Source organism: Ambystoma mexicanum, chromosome 5q (assembly GCF_040938575.1).
Source record: "Ambystoma mexicanum isolate Mex_15411 chromosome 5q, UKY_AmexF1_1, whole genome shotgun sequence".
NCBI lineage: Eukaryota > Metazoa > Chordata > Amphibia > Caudata > Ambystomatidae > Ambystoma > Ambystoma mexicanum.
In genome coordinates, this window is record NC_090933.1 from 112501837 (window position 1) to 112509670 (window position 7834).

Genomic DNA, 7834 nt, shown 5'->3' on the forward strand with positions numbered 1-7834 from the left:
CAGAATTAGGCCGTCAGGGTACTTTCAAGGGCAGCCACCCATGGACAATGGACAGGTATGGGGCTGCCCACACCCAGGTAGTCCCTATGGACTACCAATGGGGAGTGGAAGACCACAGGACCAGTGTTATAAAGAACCCCAAATGCAACAAAGACAGCCACGCCCACAGCCACATCACAGTGCATCACAGCCCATGGCACGACAAAACACTGTAGGGAACGCCAGCAATAACAGCTTTACAACAGCTGCAAACGGTGTACCTGCCCCATTCCGTGGTGTAACAGTAGTTGGAGATAATGTCTTTTCAGTGCCAGGGCAAGAAAGGTACGCAGATTAGGACAGCCCACAGGAAGCACTTGCGTGTCCAGTCCTATCTACCACCCTACGTGCAGAAGAGGAACCACTAGTGGGGGCAGAAATAGGAAATAAGCAGTTTATCTTCATGGTAGACTCAGGAGCAGAAAATCATGTCTTATGGAAGGGCGGTTTCCGCTCTCAGGCAGGAATTAGGAAACACAGAGGTTCTCTGGGGCTATTTTAAAAGTTCCTTACACGAAAGATCTTGATATCACGGTGGGGGGAAAAACAGTGTGCGCACCCTTACTGTACCACGAAGACGCGCCAATCAACTTGCTGGGAAGAGATTTGCTAAGCAAATTGAATATGACCATTTCATTTACAGAGCGGATGATAATGTGTTCCACCCCAGGAGTGTGCCCAGTACGAGCAATGTTGATGATCAGTACAATAATGAATGAGGTTGCAGTGCGAGGGATACCCATTGATATAGGCATGTTTATCTATGGCATCAAGGTGTTAGCCCGAGTAGTGCCTGAAATAACAAGAAAAGAGTGGAGGACACCATCAGACTTTATATTTCACCCAATCACAAGTTTAGATGTTGTGCCGGGCACGATAATGTCCATAGACATTGAGGCAGTTCAGGTATCGAGTAAACGTATTGTGGTCATAGGCTTGGACACGCATGGGTGCGAGTGGAGAACTGTGCTATGTTTAGGTCCCAACATAATGCTCAGAGACATAACTGATGAAGAATTATTCACTGATAACGAAGACGATGGAGAGATAATAATGGAAATAAGCATACCATGTGACATTATGATCCAGTACAGAGAGGTACACAACCCGGTTATGGCCAGTGTTAGTGCCCCATCAACAATATTTGAGGAAGACATGGCAAAGGTGGCACCAGAAATTTGGACTACAAGCCCCCATGATGTAGGGTTACTGCATGAAGTGACACCATAAAAATAAAACTCAAACCAGGTGCCATACCGCCGAGAGTGAAACAATTCCTAATATCCAGAGAAGCAGAGGAAGGAATAAGGTATCATAGTGCCATCAAACTCCCCGTGTAATACGGCAATCTTCCCGATCAAAAAAGCAAAAGGAGGGGCGTGGAGGATGATCCAAGATCTGCGCCCACTCAATGACGTCATCCAAAAAGAATTTCCGTTAGTGCCTAACCCGTCATCAATACTGTGCAGTATACCCAAAGAATTGACATGTTTTACTGCGGTTGACTTGAAGAATGCTTTCTTCTCCATACCACTTGATCCAGGATCACAGTACCTCACATCATTCACACTGGGAAACAACAGATATGAGCATCACAGACTCCCACAGGGGTACTGTGAAAGCCCCAGCATTTTTAACAGTGTACTACGTGAAGATATTGGGAACATAAATGTAGAGAGCACCATTATACAATACGTAGATGATCTGCCGTATGCAGCAAAAAAAAGGAAAAGTGCAGGGAAGACTCCATAACACTACTAAACGTGTTAGCTGTAAAGGGGTACAAGGTGGATAAAGGGAAATTACAATACTGCCTTGCCGAAGTTTTATACCTCGGACAGTTGATATCGAAAGACAGGAAACGAATACTCCCAGACAGAGCAGCTGCTATACGTAACATAATCATACCAAAAACTGTGAAGGACATGCAAAAGTTTCTTGGCATATGTGACTATTGTCGAGCATGGATCCTTGATTACGCAGCATACACACGTCCATTACTGCAAGCACTAAAAGAAGGGCAGAAGAACAGAGCCCCAATAAAATGGACACATGACATGATGACCCAGTACTTTAGGCTAAAAGACCTCATTGCAGATGCTCCAGTCCTCGCGAACCCAGATTATGAAAGGGAATTTTTCCTGCTCTCACACTGCAATGGAACACTGATGACAGCAGTACTGACACAAAAAACATCATTAGGCCACAAACCATTGGCCTATTACAGTGGAACACTAGACGCAGTGAGGCAAGGTCACTTCACGTGCGAACAGGCCCTCGCAGCTGCGGGCTTCGCCATTGAAAAGAGTGCCACAATTGTGATGGGATGTTCAGTAACACTATATGCCGAGCATTCATTATTTTCAATTCTCAAGCGATCAAAGTCAACACTGACAACACAAAGAGCAACAGCATATGAAATAATAATTTCTAGCCCCAATGTACATTTAGTTAGGTGTAAAACGGTAAACCCAGCAACGTTCATAACAGAGCCATGCACAATGGAGGACATGCAGGAACATGACTGTGCAACGTATGAGGGAGAGGGTGATGATATTCCCAAAGCAAGTGAAAACGCCCTGAAGGAAGGAAAAATATACTTCATCGATGGCTCAGCATCAATAAATCTGGAAACAGGGGAAAAACATGAAGGGATGGCAGTAGTACGAATGGAAGAAGATAGCTATGAAACAATCGTCCAAAAGCGCCTCCCGTCCCATTACTCCGCACAAGCAGCAGAACTAACTGCATTAATTGAAGCATTACGCACGGCCAAAGGATGCACAGTGACAATATATTCAGATTCAGCCTATGCAACTAACACTGTTCATTCAGGACTATCGCGTTGGCGTAGGAGAGGGTTCAGACGAGCAGATGGCTCGCCAGTACAGCATGCTGCACTATTGAATGAATTGATAGATGCATTAGCAGAGCCATCGGTAGTGGCAGTGGTGAAATGCCAGGCCCATACCAACAACACAGATGCGATCTCATTGGGGAACGCGGCAGCCGACGCAACAGCGAAGGAGGCCTCGTTTTTCAATACAACACCAGCAACAGAATGCATTGTAAAAGCAGCTACTGCAGAACCACTAGAAGGACCTTATAGTAACACACCCATAGCACAGCTAATAGAGCTACAAAGGAGAGCACCACCGGAGGAGCAAGAGTTGTGGAGCAAGCGGGGGTGCAAACAATCAGCCACAGACCTCATATGGAGACAGGAGACAACGGGAAAAGTAGTGATCCCGGTAGAATTACTAGAAGTAGCATTCCAACAGCTGCACTTCCCAGCCCATGTGGTGAAACAACACATTGCAGCAGACATTCAGGAATATTGGTTTGTCCCTAACTTACAGGAGCATTTGCCAAAGTTTGTAATAGAGTGTACGACATGTCAAACATACAATTCTGAGATGACAATGAGGACATTGCGAGGTACTTTGCCACAACCAGTAGGGAAATTTAGAGAACTCCATATTGACTACGCCGAAATGAGAGAGAGATGTAACGGAGAAAGATATCTAATTGTGGTGGTGTGTCCCTTCTCAAGGTGGGTGGAGGCGGGTCCATGTCCCCACCCAGACGCAAAGTGTGCGGCGAAGTTTCTAGTACGAGAAGTGTTTTCCCAGTGGGGAATATGTGATGTGATACGGTCAGACAATGGCGCACACTTTGTGAATGACCTCTACAAGGAAGTGACGACACTCTTGGGGGTAAGGCACAAACTGTGTTCCATTTATCATCTGATGGCCAATGGGCTGGTGGAGAAGATCAACGGCCTGCTCAAGAGCAAATTATCAAAGTTGTGCAACACACTAAAAAAGAACTGTGTATATTGCCTGCCCCTATGAACTCAGAACACAACCATGCAAGGACCACCATCTGAGCCCCCATGAAATTGTGACTGGGCAGCGAATACACACACCACTCTCCCCGATTAGAAGAGCGTCAGACGCACACAGGGCTGCCACAGTGCTGGGGGAAGAATTCAGGGAATATTTAACTCAGCTGACGCGCATAGTTCACAGTATAGCGCGCCAAATAGCACCACCATTCACTGAAAATGTGGCAACTGATACTACCAACCCAGCTACAGACAGCCCCAGCGGGCCACTGATGCTAGGGTCACAGGTGTACGTCTGAAGCATTGTGAGGAGATGGAATTCACCTAGGTTTCATGGCCCCTACGAGGTCATATATAGTATACTGACTGCAGTCAAAGTAAAGGGACTGAAATACTGGGTGCACCTCTCAGATGTGAGGAGGGCATGCGATAGTCCACTCTCTAAGATCGAACAGGAATGTGCAACTGGTACTACAAACGATATTGAGAAACAATGACAATGTGATTTACTGAAACATGAAAGGATGTTATGCCCTCTGGTTTGCTCTGCTAAATGTTTGCATCAATTTCCTTTCACTGTCCTTTATCTATCTATCTATCTATCTCTCTCTCTCTCTCTCTCTCTCTCTCTCTCTCTCTCTGTCTCTCTCTCTCTCCCTCTCGATAGAAATGCCTAGAACAGAGAACGTAATTGGAACACAGGGCTAAGAAATCCTTTTAAAAATGAAATCACAAAATGGAAATAATGAGTAAATATGAAATGTAAATATATAAATAAATGTACGTATTATGGTGACTTAACAATTTTGTATCGCCCCTCCAGGTGACAAATGGCCCAACGAAGTACAATTGCGGCGAATGCAATTATGTTAGATAGTGATAGGGATGCCATCAGGGCAAAAAGGTTTAGCAATGTTGAATGTGTTTTGAAATGTGCTGCAATTTTGTTTTCAGTGATGCTATTTTTCATGGATTACAGCGCTGGAAAAGCCCATAAAAACGCAAAAAGAAATATCACATAAACTATGCTTCCGTGGAGAAGGGAAGGTGAACATGGAGGAAGCAAGAAAATGCAACAAGACAGTAATAATACCAGACATGAAAAAAGGCACCACAGCCCTCACGGACATGTACTGGGTTTGCGGCAAGCAAGCATACCTGCATCTACCCGCATCCTGGAAGGGTACCTGCGCCTTAGCCACTCTCCATACAGCACTGATGGTAATACCAGAAAGCCATATCCAAGGGGCAGCAGAGGATTCGGCTGGCAGATAAGCAGCAGGAGATTCGGCTGACAAATCGGCAGCAGGGCAATCGGCTGGTCCATCGACAGTGCCCCAACGAGAAAACACAGAACTTCCAGCTTATGAACTATTGTCAGAATACGAGCTGAAAACAAAGTTGTCACGAAGCAAAAGATCATCCAACTACATTTTGTCCGAATCATCAAAACTCCTTGCTGAGATCCCGCAAAAATACAAGCTGTTCTCATCTGCAGAGAAATGTTTTGCATCGCTCCTAACACTAGGGCTCCAAGCACGAGCAAACGCCAAATGGTTGCAAATAGTACGCTGGGAGCTCATCCAACTGGCCAATGACACTGAAGAAGGATTCAATGTTATAAAAATAGACCTCCGCGCCCTACGCCTAATGACAATGCAAAATAGATATGTTCTAGATCTCCTCACTGCGATGGACGGTGGTGTTTGCCGAAGAATTGGGGGGGCCTGCTGCACATTCATGCCATCCGAAGATGCAGATAACGGGACACTCTCACATGTGATAACAGCAGTTCACAATCTAGGAGAGAAGATGAGAACAGAGGGCGGAGCAGAAGAAAGTACATGGTTTGACAACTTGTTCAGTTGGATACCATCGTGGGTAAATGTGATGATGATAATACTAGTTCCTATCATCGTCTTTGTGTTACTATTCTTCTGCGTGTGCCAACTGGGACTCCGGTGTTGTGCAACAAGTATGCCTACCTCGGCTACGATGATGGTAACAATGGGCCGACCGACAACGGTAGCAACCAAGATAGATGCCCAAATACAAACAGGGGAACATGATCCCCCCAAAGTATAGGCTGACTGCCATCTACAGGCAATATGGGGACAGGGTCGATAATTTATACCACACCACAATAAAGGAACCAACAGAATTGCAATGGTATAACGAGGTATGGGTAGACTTAGACGGGGATGGTGGGATATACCTAACATGCAATCCAGATGAATATGCAAGAAGAGGGAATAGTTAAGAAGTGTATGCAGAGCATGGATGCCAATAAAGGGTACCCCAGCCGAGAAAGAAGAAGCAGTGGCTGAAGCTGAGTACTACCGAAGGGAGAATGAAAAGAATAAAGTGTCATAATTCGTTACTTTAGATGTGACGAAAGGGGGGAATGTGTGGGAGCGATGGGCCATCAGGCCCCTCGCGTCCTCTACGTCTCAGTACAAAACTCGGACCAAGTGCCTCCAGTAGTGGGTTCGCCCTTTGCCCTTATGCGATGTTAACCTTGGTTGACTTTCACGTAGATGGGACCACTGAGCAGGACACGGGGCATCCATTTTTGTACCCCCTTTCGATTCCATCTTGGTGACTAGGCCTCACTGCGATAGTACAAAAATGCTTCTCTTCCCTTTTCGCACACTAGCCCGGCCAGGTGCGCAGGGCACAGGGCCCCCATCCCCGTTCTCACTCTGACTGGAAAGCTTTGCGGTCCATTCTCACGCTGAAGCCGGAGATGCTTGCAACACAATAATAAATGTAACACATCGCTCTTCCTCTGAGATCACTGTCCTGCATTTGAACCAGCATGAGCTAAGCACATAGTTCGTCCATCTCCACAAATGTGTTGTTGCCCCTCCCGCGCCCTCGCCAATGGAAACTTACTGCCATTGTGACCCTGTGTCCCTGCAAGATATTCCTTTCATGTGCCAGACCACTGACCATGCCATGATGCCCACCCAGCAGATCCCCAACTAACATTAGACCCCTGCTGCAATATATCGTTGCCTACCATGAACAAATGCCACATACCAGAGATTCTTATGTGTACAAACCCTAACTTCAACCAGTGTATTATAGAGGTCAAGACCCTTAACCTAAGACTTGTATAATCCTATGTTATTGATAGTATAGATATATGTGTGACTTTTTTAGAGACATGATAAACTACTGAAGGTCTTTTGAACAATTATTATTTAGTGCATGCATTTTTTGAGAATATATTATGTTAGTTTAGATAGTGACCATCCTACCTCCCAGCGACCTGACCTTCACCCTTGCGGAGCACAGATGACTGACGTCAATCCTCCCGCCAACCAAGCGACCAACCCGGATGAAGAGATGCCACCCCACCTGAGACATTGAGTGAACTGACCAATCCGGGAGCAGCGTAGTATCCTATGTTAGTTGCATCATTTACCCTATAAAACGTAATGTAATGATAACTTGTGCCGAGCGCTCTCAGATATCTCTTGAATACTATTCACCAGAGATAAAACCTTTTCTTGAACTCTCGCAGCCTGCTCTCTTTGCCTTATTCCCCGGGAGGGGTGTGTTTGTTTTTTATTCTTTTGCACGTCAAAGACGGGGAGGGCACAAACATTGGCATGGCCCGGACACCGGGAAACAAGAGACATTTCTGCTAAGATTTGTTTGTATACATCCGCTGAAATGTTCCCAGAAGGGGAATCCATGAACCACTGGGCACTGGAGTGACACTGCAAAGTTTTTGCTGAAGTTTAGTTAGTCAATCACCAGCCCTATCCTGACTCATTTAAGTTGCAGTTTATGCCTTCCCTGTTAATTATTTTTACCTGGACTTTAACAGACCAGATCTAAAGTAAAACACTTATATTTGTTTGGGGTGTTGTGTGGTCACTGGGTCCTGGAAGGAATGCCACACTAGCCATCTATAATTCTGTGTGACTGAAAAAGACA

At 45.6% G+C, this 7834-nt stretch overlaps 1 long non-coding RNA gene across 2 annotated transcripts in view; it reads left to right on the forward strand.

Moving 5' to 3' along the window:
* LOC138497274 (uncharacterized) overlaps positions 1–7411 on the forward strand; it is a 69593-nt gene extending 62182 nt beyond the window's left edge. For both annotated transcript variants that reach the window (XR_011278555.1, XR_011278554.1), the window contains one exon: positions 4866–7411. This is a non-coding gene — a long non-coding RNA (uncharacterized lncRNA). The remainder of the gene's footprint in view (positions 1–4865) is intronic.
* The last annotated feature ends 423 nt before the right edge of the window (positions 7412–7834 follow it).